The 16,005-nt window shown below is 37.9% G+C and overlaps 1 protein-coding gene across 4 annotated transcripts in view; it reads right to left on the bottom strand.

Moving 5' to 3' along the window:
• The window catches only part of lama2 (laminin, alpha 2), a 385,152-nt gene that overhangs the window by 267,169 nt on the left and 101,978 nt on the right, over positions 1-16,005 (bottom strand). The gene's annotated exons all lie outside the window — the stretch shown is intronic.

The raw sequence follows: 16,005 nt of genomic DNA, 5'->3' as shown, positions 1-16,005 counted from the left end.
GGCTCACATGGCGTAAGCTGACTGGTCCTTTAACGTGTGTTCAGGTAGCCAGTCAACTTGCGCATTTTCTCTTTGACTACATTTAAATTTGACTACGCACGCCCGACCCCCAATCGGTCTAATCAGCCGAGGAGAGGGATAAACGCAGCTGAATGTGGCAGTTCAGGAGAGAGAGAGAGAGCCATACGCAGTTGCTGTGTTTGTGTGTTTTTGTTTCATTAAATATTACTTTGACTGTTCAGTCGGTTTCTGCCTCCTCATTCCCGGGTGTAAAATGGGAAAGGAGGTGGCAGGAACCGGCTGAACAGTCCAAGTAATATTTAAGTTAAACAAAAAGGCACATACAGAAATGCACACCCGGCAGCAGTGCGTGGCTTTCTCTCTCCCAATCTGCCGCATCTGGCTGCATTTATCCCTCTCCTCAGCTGATTAGCCCGAGTGCATAGTCATGGCCTGGCCCCGCCCTTCTCCTCATCACAGCCAGTTTCACAGCAGAGCACTGTGAGAGCTTTCTCTGAAACCCTCCTCCACCCTATCTTCACTGGTCTAGATCTGCTACATGGGGATTGTCTTTATGTCTAATTGTGTAGCAGCAGCAGCACATCCACATGCTTAACATCCACATGTGTACTGTATATTCTAGCTGTAGCAAGTCTCTGTACTTCAGCAGCAGTGTAGCAGATTTAGTCTGACAAAAACAATATCAAATCAACATGTCATAGCCACATTAACATGATAAATTTCAGTGATTTGTCTGAGGCTCCCCAGTCCTCCACAAACACACACATTTACTACACAATGAAACCAGGAAGCTGATAAAGTTTCTACCAGGCTGTGTGGCTATGTGTGTGTGTGTGTGTGTGTGTGTGTCCAAAATTAAACAACATCTCAGACAGGTTTTCTGTGGCATTCAGAAAGCTTTGGGGCACAGTGACATTCCAGCTTACCTGAAGAGCTGACCTGAATAAAAGAAAACATGAGATATAGCAGAGAAGTCTCTTTTCATTTCTGTTTCCATTTTAGGCAACATTGCCCCATGGGAAACACACCAACAATAAAGCAACAATACAGTTATCATGACACTCTCTCTCTCTCTCCCATACAAACACACACTTGTTTGGTTTCTATCATGGTTGAGACTTTACATTTACATCTATTGCTTTTATACGGAGATAATGGTATTTTAATAAGGTTGTGACCGTGAGCCGCAGACACATTCTTTCATCAGCCAATCAGAAAATTTTTACGTGCTTTTTGCCTCTAAATCATTTTGCACATTCTTTTTTTGTTCCTCCCTTTTTCTCCCCAATATGGAATGCCCAATTCCCAATGTGTTGTAGGTCTTTGTGGTGATGTAGTAACTCACCTCAAACTGGATGGCAGAGGATGAATATCAGATACATTTACATTTATGCATTTGGCAGACATTTTTATCCAAAGCGACTTGACTTACAGAGCCCTTATTACAAGGACAACCCCCTGGAGCAACCTGGAGTTAAGTGCCTTGCTCAAGGACACCATGGTGGTGGCTGTGGGGCTTGAACCAGCATCCTTCTGATTACCAGATTACCAGTTATGTGCTTAGACCACTACACCTCCGCATCTGAGACCGTCAACCCGTGCATCTTATCACGTGGCTTGTTGAGCATGTTACCACGGAGATATAGCGCATGCGGAGGCTTAACGCTATTCTCCGCGGCATCCACGCACAACTCACCATGCACCCCACCACACAGGGGAACAGAGTTCCCATTAAAACTTGATACATTTGTTAGGGGAATGAAGAGTATTTCTATCTTTTCTCCACTAAAAAGACTACAAATGCTTTGTTAGTTCCACGCATAAATGTGAGGGATCTTCTGGATCTGTGGTTGTGCAATGTTGACCATCATGAGTGGCCAGAACACAGATAGAAAATGCATACGGGAATCAATGGAAAACCAATTCACACATGCACGCAATAGATCAACACACGCTCAATTCACAAATCCACGCACCAGAAGATTGCACAAATATACAGGTGTGATGAGGAAGAGGGCAGCGCCAGGCCGTGACTCTGCATGCCTGGCCCCTAATCAAGCTAATCAGCAGAGGAGAGGGATAAATGCAGTGAGACGTGGCAGTTCGAGAGAGAGAGCCACACGCAGCTGCCCTGTGTGTGTTTGTGTTGTGTGTCTTTTTGTTTCATTAAATATTATTTTGATTGTTCAGCCAGTTCCAGCCTCCTTCTTTCCCATTTTAACCTTGTTATTGGTGCTGAAGCCCGGAAGGAGGAGGGATGTTCTGTCGTGGAGTCCTCGCCACTGACATCCTCCCAAAGGAGCAGCCGCGGACATCCACAGGGGGATGGAGGAGTCGCTGCCGGCCACATAGAATTGTGAAGCCACTGCCATGGCCGGAGGGGCTCCCTACCGGCCGCCACAATGAGAAGGGGCATTTCATCCACCAGGGGTCATAGGACTTGCTCCAGTTCGCCCGAGGAGGAGTGGCTGTCGTCCACTAGAGGGTGGAGGAGTGATCGAGAATCAGGCGACGGCATGTCTGGTAACCGGCCAGCAAGTTTTTTTCTCTCTCTGCTCTCTCTCTATCACTGTCGCTCTGCCTTGCATTTTCCCTCTCCTCTTTTTTGGTTATTCCCTCCCCTCGTCCCCCTCCCCAGCTCTAGAGAGGCGGGATAAATCCTGCCTGCATGCAGGGCCGGAAGGGCAGATGGGAGGATGTACGTCATGTACGGCAAAGGTGGGAGGAGTGTGAAGATGAGGAGGGCCAGGCCGTGACTAAGCACGCCTGGCCCCCAATAGGGCTAATCAGCCGAGGAGAGGGTTAAGTGCAGCAGGACATGGCAGTTCGAGAGAGAGAGAGAGAGCCACACGCAGCTGCCATTTTTGTTTCATTAAATATTATTTAGGCTGTTCAGCCAGTTACGGCCTCCTACTTTCCCATTTTAACCTTGTTATAATGGGTTCCTTTGTTCATAATACCATCCACATGTACAGAAGTCATGCAGTATGTGTAATTTAATCTACAAATAAATACTGAGCTATATTTATTGGTATTCTTCTTTGAGAATGCTTGTTCTGCAGTCTTGACATACACACACGCAATGCTGGGGACGTGGTTTGCCGTGGCTGAAGGAAAGGAAGGGAAATATCCAGTAGATTTGGCTATTATTTTTTTAAGAACAAAAAGAAAAACAAATGTTCAGAATGTTTCAAATGTAATGTGGTTATATATTACAGAAATATAATCTCTATAATGTAAAATAAGTGTTTGTTTTTATTTATAATAAAAATAAAATTTGCATCCATGATGACAAAGCCCCATTTTCAGCTGTCATTACTCAAGTCTACTAAAATGATAATGTGTCACTAAATCCTTAAGAAATCATTTAACATGTTAACTTAGTACTAAAGTAACATTTATTTTTATTAATTTATTTTAGGTTAAAATATTTGTGCTACTTAATGACAACCCAGACTGACATTCAACTATGTTTTGCACAGAGATGGAGAGAAGGAAACCTCAACCTAATAAAAGTGTATTTTTCAGTTCGGCAAGACGAGGCAGAACTATTTGAATACACACATTCTACACTCTTTAAATGATAAACATCATCTAAAATTGCTTACCACTTACAACTGCTAGAGGGCGCCGCCCGCTCACGCATCGCTAACTTAAGTGATGAATGTAGACTGTTTTATAAAACACAGCCTTTTGCGGTTTAGTAATCCTGCAAGGCCATATTGTGATTTCATTCTTAATTCAATCAATCATGTAGTCTTAATGGATACCATACAGAAGTCTCAGAGATCAAACAACACAGGTTTCAGAGTATTTGGTTTTCCCAAATCATGAATGGGAAACGTCTGCAACACTTTTTTTTCTTGCATTAATGTGAAAATTACAAAGAATAGCAGTTAAATATTACATGTTCTTAGGAGTGACAGCCTTTTTGCAATGAATCGACTAAAAATAAATAATAATATTTTTTATACATTAACATTAACCAAGATCAATAATTACTGTAAATAATTACTGTTCATTATTAGCTCACAATGCCTAAAGCATTTACTAATGTTAATGATGATAGTCATTGCATAGTGTGATTTTTTTTTATTATTATTATTTTTTTTATACATTTGCAAAGATTTCAAACAAACTTCTTTCACGTTGTCATTATGGGGTATTGTTTGTAGAATTTTTAGGAAAATTATGAATTTAATCCATTTTGGAATAAGGTTTTATCATAACAAAATGTGGAAACCGTGAAGTGCTGTGAATTCTTTCCTGTACATATATAATGACTTTAAAAGTGTTATGTGGTGCAACCATCAAGTAAAACTTATTCAAATTCTTTCACCAACTTCATCATTCATTTCAAAAAAGTTTTCAAACAAATGTTTCAAGATGAAAAATATTTAAAAAAAATGTCATGAAATTTTAAATTAAGATTATGCAAGAGTTGCACCAAATGATATAAAACAATTTTTTTAAAATTAGTATTAATAAAAGATTACTCCGGACAACTCTTGCCAGCATTTGTTATTTATTTTTTTCAAGAATATCAGCTTTTAATGAGACTTTCTCCGGACGGTTGCACCACATGACATTTTTTACTTTAAGCCCCAGAAAAAATATCAAAATGACTTTAATTGAAAACATGTTCATTAAAGAAGGGGTGTATTCAAGTAATTGTTTCGTGTGAATTGCATTTGTAATTTTATTTTGAATAATTTATTAGACGTTGACAAAAAAATGCATTTGTCACATGAGCAATATACTGTATGAAATATTGATATACTGTATATGAATTTTACCCTTCAAAGTAAAATGTACTTATATCATTACTTTGCTACAGCTCTTGGGTAAATATGCAAACATAATCAAACAACACTGGCATATAGTACATTACAGATTTTTTTCAGTCGCTAACAAGCGTTTGTCACAACAGTTGTCACATTTTCAAAACTCTAAACACAATTAGCACAGCATCGGTCTTTTGTGGCCATACCATTCACGCATTTCATGTCCTTTTCACACAATATGCCGTCAGTGAACACATTTCCACAATGCTAACATTTTCTTAACAGACAAGCTATACCTCCCAACAAAATTATGGATTGTTTTTGTAGTATTTACAAATGTTAACACACACCATCCCACAATAGCAAAAACAATATTCCAAACCTTAGATACAGTATAAAAACCTCTGCTTCTGCAATGATATCAGTTCAAAAACAATATATCTCAGCTGATAATAAACAAACAATTGAATAATTTACACACAGCTGATTTATTTTGGGTAAATTGGGCCAACCACAGCTGATTCAAGTCTGGCTTAGACTCAGTGGCAGGGGTTATTTTTTTCTATTACATTGACACTTATACAGTAAAAGCAGAACTTTGAGGAGTGATGTTTTTGGAAACAGAAACAGAAAAAGACAAACACTGTAATGTCTGGACGAGGAAGAGTAAGAGCAATGGGCCCAGGGAGAAGAGCAGGCCCAGTGAGAGATGCAGTGAGAGGTGCAGGAGCAGCGAGAGATGCAGGAGCAGTGAGAGATGCAGTGAGAGATGCAGTGAGAGGTGCAGGAGCAGTGAGAGGAGCAGGAGCAGTGAGAGGAGCAGTGAGAGATGGAGTGAGAGATGCAGTGAGAGGAGCAGGAGCAGGAGCAGTGAGAGATGCAGTGAGAGATGGAGTGAGCAATGCAGTGAGATGAACAGGAGCAGTGAGAGGTGTAGGAGCAGTGATTGGAGCAGTGAGACATGCAGTGAGAGGTGCAGGAGCAGTGAGAGATGCAGTGAGAGGAGCTGGAGCAGTGAGAGATGCAGTGAGAGATGCAGTGAGAGGAGCAGTGAGAGGAGCAGGAGCAGTGAGAGATGCAGTGAGAGATGCAGTGAGAGGAGCAGTGAGAGGAGCAGGAGCAGTGAGAGATGCAGTGAGAGGAGCAGGAGGAGTGAGAGGAGCAGGAGCAGTGAGAGATGCAGTGAGAGGTGCAGGAGCAGTGAGAGATGCAGTGAGAGGTGCAGGAGCAGTGAGAGATGCCGTGAGAGGTGCAGGAGCAGTGAGAGGTGCAGTGAGAGGTGCAGGAGCAGTGAGAGATGCAGTGAGAGGAGCTGGAGCAGTGAGAGATGCAGTGAGAGGAGCAGGAGCAGTGAGAGATGCAGTGAGAGATGCAGTGAGAGGAGCAGGAGCAGTGAGAGATGCAGTGAGAGGTGCAGGAGCAGTGAGAGATGCAGTGAGAGGTGCAGGAGCAGTGAGGGATGCAGTGAGAGGAGCAGGAGCAGTGAGAGATGCAGTGAGAGGTGCAGGAACAGTGAGAGATGCAGTGAGAGGAGCAGTGAGAGATGCAGTGAGAGATGCAGTGAGAGGAGCAGGAGCAGTGAGAGACGCAGTAATTTTGTGCTTTTTTTAGTTCCCCCCCTTTTTATCTGGGTTTATGCTGTTGTTTTTTGTTCAGAATGCTCTTGTGTGTTTCATGGATATTTTGTTCACTGTAAGCAATACTGTAAAACGTTTTCTGTTCTATCATACCGTGTTTCTACTGTACCTCTGTACAGTATACCACTGTAAACAGTAAAGGAAAAAAAAACTGATTTGCTTTTTACTGGAATGCTTTTGAATGTGAACATTAATGTACATATGGACATACAGTTCCCAACCAAGAAATTTAGTGTAAAATGGTAAAAGATGGATTGCATGTTTTGCATGCAAATACCTGTAAAACTGAAACATAAAAGTCTATGCAGTTTTTGTAATGTCAACAATACCCAGTATTTTGAAACCTGGTGTACTTTGATTGACTGCATGTACCTTGTGAAGTGAAAACAAGTGTTATTCTTTGACAGAATAATTTCATTTTGAGTCAGATTTCCAGTGTTTTGGTAAAGTTAGTGTGTGCAGAGAAAGATGTGTTCTATTTTGAAATGAAGAGTTAGTATATATTTAACAAAATATGTTTTTGAGACGAAAATTATCCATTTGGCCAATTGTGTTTTGTAGGTGTGAGTCTGTGTTAAGAGTTTAGAAAATCTGAAGTATGGGTAAGCGCTTGTTAGCGATTGAAAAAAAACTGTAAGAAAAGATTCAGCTATATTATGAAGGCAGATTTTTACTGAAAAGTTTAAATATGTTCTCCGGACAAAGTACATTTTTATGAAAGTCAGGTTGGGGCATGTTGTCACGTGTTTTCAATGTCATGGATTTACTATACAGTTTATCAATTATCAAATTTGTTTGCCAAAACAATGTTTTGATATTTTCTTAAGTTTGTACTTTTTCCAATTTTGCTCTTCTATGAATCGCTTTGTGATTCATAATCAGTGTTGGGTAAGTTATTCAAAATATAATCCACTAAAAATTGCAATATACTTCTCTAAAAACTACAGTATAATCACATTACACTATTGAAAAGTAATCACAATACTTTACTTAAGTTACAGTAAGTTACATTCTGAAAGACTTTTCACACATTACAGTTACTAATTAATTACAGTAATTTACTGTAACCACATCTGTTTAACCACATCACTGTTTAAGACATAACTGGTTTAAAGACTTATTCCACTGTAATAGCTGATTTAGTATGGCAATAAGCCCCGCTATTAGGTTGTTGCAAAAGGTCAACATGTGTAAAATGGCTTCTTTCTATTTATTTATTTTTTCTGGACAAAACATATAAAACTTTCAATAGCTTATAAGGTATGTGGCTATGCAGAAGCTGACTTTGAAAAACAAAAATATCCTGAGAAATATTCACAGTACAAATGTGACAACTAGCCCCGCTCTCCCATTTAAAGGTTTTCTGATCCATTTGTTACTTTTTCTGCTAATGATAACAAACACAACTATTTTGGTTAAGGAAACCATAAATTACATTATAAGTCTTAAGGGAAATAAAAATAACATGGAAAAGAAATGAATACTGGTCAGTCATTTATTCTTAAAATAAGATTTCCAACATTATTCTTATTAAACAGACCGTATGTGAATGTGTGTGACTCAAAGGTGAACAGTCTGTGTGGACAGTGTTAAAGAAGACAGTGTTGCCAGCTACCCTCAGGTGTTCATTTACGGCACGGGCAAAGGCCACAGATTTTGCAGCAGACAAACTGCCATCACGGCAGTATCTGACAGAGAGAGGCTGAGCTATAAAAAACATGTCATAACCCACAACTTGTCAGAAATGCCACGACTCAAACACAGATGTGCAGTCTCTTATCTGACTGTGCTCGCTGGCCTAAGACCCCGCCACCTCCACACACACGCATGAAAATGACAGCATATACTCTCTCTCTCTCTCTCTCTCTCTCTCTCTCTCTCTCTAACATCTGTTCTGTCAGTGATTATTCTCAGAGGTTTCAATCACTTTCAGTTCAGCTAAACAAATTCAAACATTTAATAGCTGAAAAGAAAAAAGCATAAACATTTGGCGAGTGTGCACGTGTTGTTTTGTAATTTTCCAGTTTTTCTGAAAACGTCTGGCACGAGATGTTCCTGTTGCATGATCTGAATCTCTCCAGAATGTTTTTACTCAAGCAAATGCTAAACCTTTCTACAAAACTCCTCAAATTCACATTTTTTAATGCTTTTTGAAGCAACATTGCTGCATAGATACACAGTGCCGTGCAAAAGTATTGAGACTCATTATCAGTTCTCTCAGTTTAAAAATCCTACAAATTTGTTATTAATGAAATAATTTCAAAATACTGTATCTCATAACAATTACTCATTGCATGCACAAGTATTCATTTGCCGCATTCTAGGCTAAAAGTTTTATAGAAACTCTTTTGTTTTACAGTTTCGTCTTTTTCCCTTTAATTTGGTGTAGTTTGTCATGACATTTCTGCACAACAATTTTAATAGTGCTATATATTCATATTAAGATCAGATCTTTGACTGGGTCATAGTAGGACATTCACCCAAATTTAAATTGTTATTCACTTGACAATCTTAACATCTGCTCTAGCTCTAATTGGTGCATTCATGAGAGTTTATGGGTGAAGTTGCCAAATCAGAATTCGTGAATAAATTATTCTTTTAAATAGAATCTTTTTAACAAATTGGTTCATCTGGTTCACAAAACATATGAAGCATTTTAGAATTTAGTTTGTCACTCTTGCTTTAATGAAGGCATGCATTAAAGAATGATTTGAGAATATTCCAAAGAATCTTGTGTACTTCAACAGAAGCAATCTTAATCTTTTGTATAAAAGAGTTAGCATGATCAATCTCAGAAATTTGCTTTGATTTGAATGTTGATGTATATCTCTTTGAACTAGAACTATTGCTGAATATTAACGATAAGTCATAATCTTTCTTTGTTTTTCTTTATGTTAATTTCAATGTTTATTCATATATATATATATATATATATATATATATATATATATATATATATATATATATATATATATATATATATATATATATATATATTATTATTTTTTTTTTTTATCCCAGGTTTAGAATATTGTCTCAGTCTTTTGGTTCCCATTGCATATCACTTTAAACTCTGACCAATCTTAATCTTATATAACCACAAAAATATTTTTCTACATTCAAATGGTAACTATTCCAAAATCATACCATGCTTTCACATGATTTTTGAGTGATGCCGTCTTTTATGCTCCTCCACATACAGACCAGTGTTATGCCATATGCATAAATGTACCAAACAATGTCTACAGCTAACATTAAAGAACATCTACAGCAAACACCAAACAACATCTAAAGCTAACACCAAACAACACCTGCAGAAAACACCAAACCACGCCTGCAGAAAACACCAAACAACATCTACAGAAAACGCCAAACAACATCTACAGCTAACATTAAAGAATATCTCAGAGAACACCAAACAATGTCTATAGCTAACACCAAACAATGTCTACAGCTAACATTAAAGAACATCTACAGCAAACACCAAACAACATTTAAAGCTAACACCAAACAACACCTGCAGAAAACACCAAATAACGCCTGCAGAAAACACCAAACAACATCTACAGAAAACGCCAAACAACATCTACAGCTAACATTAAAGAATATCTCAGAGAACACCAAACAATGTCTACAGCTAACATTAAAGAACATCTACAGCAAACACCAAACAACATTTAAAGCTAACACCAAACAACATCTAAAGCTAACACCAAACAATGTCTACAGCTAACACCAAACAATGTCTACAGCTAACATTAAAGAACATCTACAGCAAACACCAAACAACATTTAAAGCTAACACCAAACAACACCTGGAGAAAACACCAAACAACGCTTGCAGAAAACACCAAACAACATCTACAGAAAACGCCAAACAACATCTATAGCTAACATTAAAGAATATCTCAGAGAACACCAAACAATGTCTACAGCTAACATTAAAGAACATCTACAGCAAACACCAAACAACATTTAAAGCTAACACCAAACAACATCTAAAGCTAACACCAAACAATGTCTACAGCTAACATTAAAGAACATCTACAGCAAACACCAAACAACATCTAAAGCTAACACCAAACAACACCTGCAGAAAACACCAAACAACATCTAAAGCTAACACCAAACAATGTCTACAGCTAACACCAATGTCTACAGCTAACACCAATGTCTACAGCTAACATTAAAGAACATCTACAGCAAACACCAAACAACATCTAAAGCTAACACCAAACAACGCTTGCAGAAAACACCAAACAACATCTAAAGCTAACACCAAACAACGCTTGCAGAAAACACCAAACAACATCTACAGAAAACGCCAAACAACATCTACAGAAAACGCCAAACAACATCTACAGAAAACGCCAAACAACATCTACAGCTAACACCAAACAACGCTTGCAGAAAACACCAAACAACATCTACAGAAAACGCCAAACAACATCTACAGCTAACATTAAAGAACATCTCAGAGAACACCAAACAATGTCTACAGCTAACACCAAACAATGTCTACAGGTAACATTAAAGAACATCTACAGCAAACACCAAACAACATCTAAAGCTAACACCAAACAACACCTGCAGAAAACACCAAACAACATCTACAGAAAACGCCAAACAACATCTACAGCTAACATTAAAGAATATCTCAGAGAACACCAAACAATGTCTATAGCTAACACCAAACAATGTCTACAGCTAACATTAAAGAACATCTACAGCAAACACCAAACAACATTTAAAGCTAACATCAAACAACATCTAAAGCTAACACCAAACAATGTCTACAGCTAACACCAAACAACATCTACAGAAAACGCCAAACAACATCTACAGCTAACATTAAAGAATATCTCAGAGAACACCAAACAATGTCTACAGCTAACATTAAAGAACATCTACAGCAAACACCAAACAACATTTAAAGCTAACACCAAACAACATCTAAAGCTAACACCAAACAATGTCTACAGCTAACATTAAAGAACATCTACAGCAAACACCAAACAACATCTAAAGCTAACACCAAACAACACCTGCAGAAAACACCAAACAACATCTAAAGCTAACACCAAACAACACCTGCAGAAAACACCAAACAACGCCTGCAGAAAACACCAAACAACATCTACAGAAAACGCCAAACAACATCTACAGCTAACATTAAAGAATATCTCAGAGAACACCAAACAATGTCTACAGCTAACGCCGAACAATGGGCCTCATTCACTGATAATTATGGGGATTTTTTGTACTTATACACACAGGAATAGTTTTAGCACGTTTTACAACAGGTGTGTACTCACATTTGTTCTTACCCTGGTTCTAAAGTTAATTAATCTGGATTATTCTAGATAAAGCTGTGCATGAATGAAGTTTGTTATTTGAATAAAACATGCCAAAATCATCTCCATAATTCAGTGTTGATAAAAACAGGGAGACATTTCCAATAGATATAGCTATTTTAAAGAGATAGTTCACCTAAATATTTAATTCTCTCATCATTTCCTCACCCTCATGCCATCCCAGATGTATATGACTTTCTCTCTTCTTCTGAACACAAACAAAGAATTTTAGAAGAATATCTCAAATCTGTACATGAGTATCAACATTTTGAAGGTCCAAAATGCACATAAAGGCAGCACAAAAGAAATAGATAGGACTCCAGTGGTTAAATAAAAAAAAATTAATAAGGGATATGATAGGTGTGGGTGAGAAACAGATAACTTTTGAATTGTTCTCCCTGCCCAGTAGGTGGTGATATGCATGAAGATTCAAACAAAAGAAGAAGAATTTTAAAGAAAACATGGAGATTAATAGTAAAAAAGGACTTAAATATTGATCTGTTTCTCACCCACACCAAACATATCACTTCTGAAGAGCACTTCTATCATGCAGCTTTCACGCACAAATACATGCATACACATGGCAAGAGAATAAGGCCCAATGATTACAGCTAATATCAAACAACATCTACAAAAAAAAAAACAACCAGTGTTAAACCCCAAACAACATCTCCTACAGCACTGAAGGAGCCCTTTGAGCTATCTTAGTGCATCAGCCTGTTGTTTATAAAGAACTGATTAATTTAATTAAATCAATTTCCTCAGTTAAGACCGGTTGTGCTCTAGTGCTCTGTGTGCTGGATGGGAGGCTGTAATGTGTTAGCGTATGTTTGTCATCGCAGTGACAGTTTGACAGTGAGTGAGTGATGGTAAGATGGCAGTTGTGGCTCCATGCTGTACGTGTGATTGCCGTCAGTAATTATACACTCTCTCGTCTGATTTATTAATTCTAAATGTCTTCTATAGCCACTCTAATGAATACTCAAACCCTGTCACACTCATTTCTCTTCTACCCTGCTGCCACTACCATCTCTCTCTCTCTCTCTCTCTCCCTCTCTCTATCTTTATTGTTCTATACTTCATTCATTATGTAGAGCGTTGCATTGATTTTCAGTAAAGGTGTACTAGTACTGTAGGTAAGGGACAGAGGAACAAAGAATATGTTTTAAAAGTTGGATTTAAAAATAAGAATTTTTTTAATAACTTCTATACTACTATAGTTAATAGTTTGGACAACTTTGACTAAATTTATGTTTTTCAAGATCTTAAAAACCTTTTAATCCAAAGGCTTATTTTTAAATCATAAATGCTTGAAATTTGTTTTGTAGACATATAAATTGTGCCTAAATGAATTTCTTTATAAAATGAAATGTTTTATTTTATTTGAATGAATGAGTTAAAGTGGATAGCTAAGGAAATGCAGTCTATAAATGTGCAGTATTCATAATATGTGAACTCCATTAATGCTGTTTAAAAAGCATCATTATGAAGCACCTTATTATCTTGCTTGAGAGAATGAACAGAGCGTAGATCTGGAATATAGAAAAAGAGTGGATAACTTTAAAAAGATAAAATATGTTATTTTTAAAATATATGTTTTGATTTGTTTCACAATTTTTTGGTCACTACATAATTCAATGTGATGTCATGAGTATTCTTATGTAAAGTGTGGTTCTAGCACATGTACATTTGCTTATGTTTGAATAGACAACGGAAAGTACAATATTGACAGCATCTAAAACATAATCATTTTACATATGAACAACTATAGAGATGTACAAATTTTGTTGAATCCTTATTTGAGTTAACAGGTACATGAGATTAAATACATTTTCTAGCCCATCACATTTATTTCCGCAGTTGACGCATTTACCTAATTTGTCATTTGTGTGATTTATTGTGCCGTATTCAAATTGTTTTGAAGTATTATATATTTTTAACCAAGATGTAAAAGATTTTTGAAAATGACCAACATTTTGAAGCTCCAATAAGCACATAAAGGCAGCATAAAATTAATCCATATGACTCCCGTTGTTAAATATTAATCTTCAGAAGTGATGTCATAGGTGTGGGAGAGAAACACAACAATATTTAAGTCCTTTTTACTATAAATTCTCCTCCCTGCCTAGTCAGTGGCCATATGCATGAAGAATGTGAATCGCCAAAAACAAAAGAAGAGGAATGTGAATGTGGGAATTCACAGTAAAAAGATTTAAATATTGATCTGTTTTTCACCCACACCAATTATATCACTTCTGAAGATATAGATTTAACCACTGGAGTCGTATGGATTACTTGTATGCTGCCTTTATGTGCTTTTTGGATCTTCAGATTTCTGGTCACCATTCACTTGTATTGTACTGACCTACAGAACTGAGATATTCTTCTAAAAATCTTCATTTATGTTCTGGGATGAATGATGAGTAAATTAGATAATTATCTCTTGAAATATTTTGGCTATTTGATAATGCTCTCTCAGCCATCACCACTATGATGCATCTAGAATAAGTACGAGAAGCTCCCAGTCTTGTCATCAGTGAACTAATTTAATTGATCTTTGTTTACTATGCTTTCTAAAATGTCGTTTTTTTTTCTTTTTCCCTCTCGCATGTCAATTTTCATTGTGACCGCCCTGCTCCCTGGTGTCGTATGTTGACTGCTTTAATTGCGCGTGTCTGTAGATGTTTGTGTAATTTCACTGCTGCCCACTGGCCTCAGATCATCAGCTAATCAGGGCTGATAAGGCGTTCTGCCCACTCACTCCAGCAAACTCATTCAACTCCACTGAATCTCACTGCTGTGCCACAGTTAACCTAACACTGCCGCTATACTCACACACACACAGACAGAGAGAGAGAGAGAGAGAGAGAGAGAGAGAGAGAGAGAGAGAGAGAGAGAGAGAGAGAGAGAGAGAGAGAAGGAGACATTTTAATAACACTGAAAAGCATTAAAAAGCATTTGTAATTCCTCTTTATAAAAGGGACAACAAATAATTGGGAATTGTCACATTTCTTAAACGGGGAATTCTCAACCAAGAATTTTAAATCTAACGCTATGGCAGATGTTCAATAACAAAAGTGTGTTTCTTCAATTTCTGTCAATTTTATGACACAGGGATTTATCTTTAATTAAAAAAGATTTCAACTTTTTGCTTAAACATTAACCAGACATTTATCTGCCTTCATCATTTATTATTACTATTTTTAAAATGCCTTCTGCATCACATGCCTTCTAGACACAGACTTTCAGTAAAATATGAGCATTCATCATAACAATATCCATTATTGCAGTTTTAAAACTATAATAATCTATACAAATAGTGGCAAATCAAAGTGTCAGTGAAGGGCATGCTTGAGATTAAATATGAGATATGATGTTTTAAGAAACAATATTTTTATTATGCACCAATCAAGCTATAATTTTGTAAAATATGGAAAAATATGGAAATATTATTTAATTGTATGTATTTAGTATATATAAAATTCACCTATAGCAAAACAAGTCAACAATTTATCCCAAAAATTTAAAAAATAACATTTTCAACACAGAATGTTATTAAACAAAATATAATTTTTAGAAATGGTGTTCGCTGGCCGGACAGACCAGGGCAGGGCCAGGTGGAACGGTCCGGAGAGGAGCCAACAGAGCAGGAGGACAGAGAACAGACCAGAGGGGTGCCAGCAGAACAGGAGGACAGGGAGACCACATGAGTGTGGGTGAAACTATAGGGGCTGCTCCAGGGTGTGAACGGGGTCTGGCAGCTTTGGATTGGAATAAGGCAGCTCCAGAACTGGGATGAGTTCAGGCAACCCTGGAGCGGGAAGACGGTTGGGGCAGTTCCAGAGCTGACGCATGGTCAGGCGGCTCCATAGCAGGGATGGGGATGAGCAGGTCCAGAGCATGGACTGGCGAGACAGAGAGAGCTGCTGCATTGAGCTGCAGCAATTGAGAGCACCTCTAGGGAAACTTCACCTGGGCCAGCCACGAAGAAGAGGACTGAAGCAACGACTGAAGGGAAAAGGGATGTGTCGGTGGCGGCTGCTGGGGATAGGACAAGGTCGAAAAATGGCAGGCCCTTCCTGGGGAGTGTCAGTGAATTCCTCCTCCTTTTCCCTCTAGATTAGCGGCTCACCAAAGCATGCATCTTCAGGGTAGCAGCAACAGGGCTGGGTGTTGACTGAGGGGAAGACATGATAAACCACACCAGCA

The sequence above is a fragment of the Xyrauchen texanus genome, chromosome 28 (genome assembly GCF_025860055.1).
Source record: "Xyrauchen texanus isolate HMW12.3.18 chromosome 28, RBS_HiC_50CHRs, whole genome shotgun sequence".
Classification (NCBI taxonomy): Eukaryota; Metazoa; Chordata; class Actinopteri; order Cypriniformes; family Catostomidae; genus Xyrauchen; species Xyrauchen texanus.
This window is presented reverse-complemented; position numbering and strand designations above follow the sequence as displayed.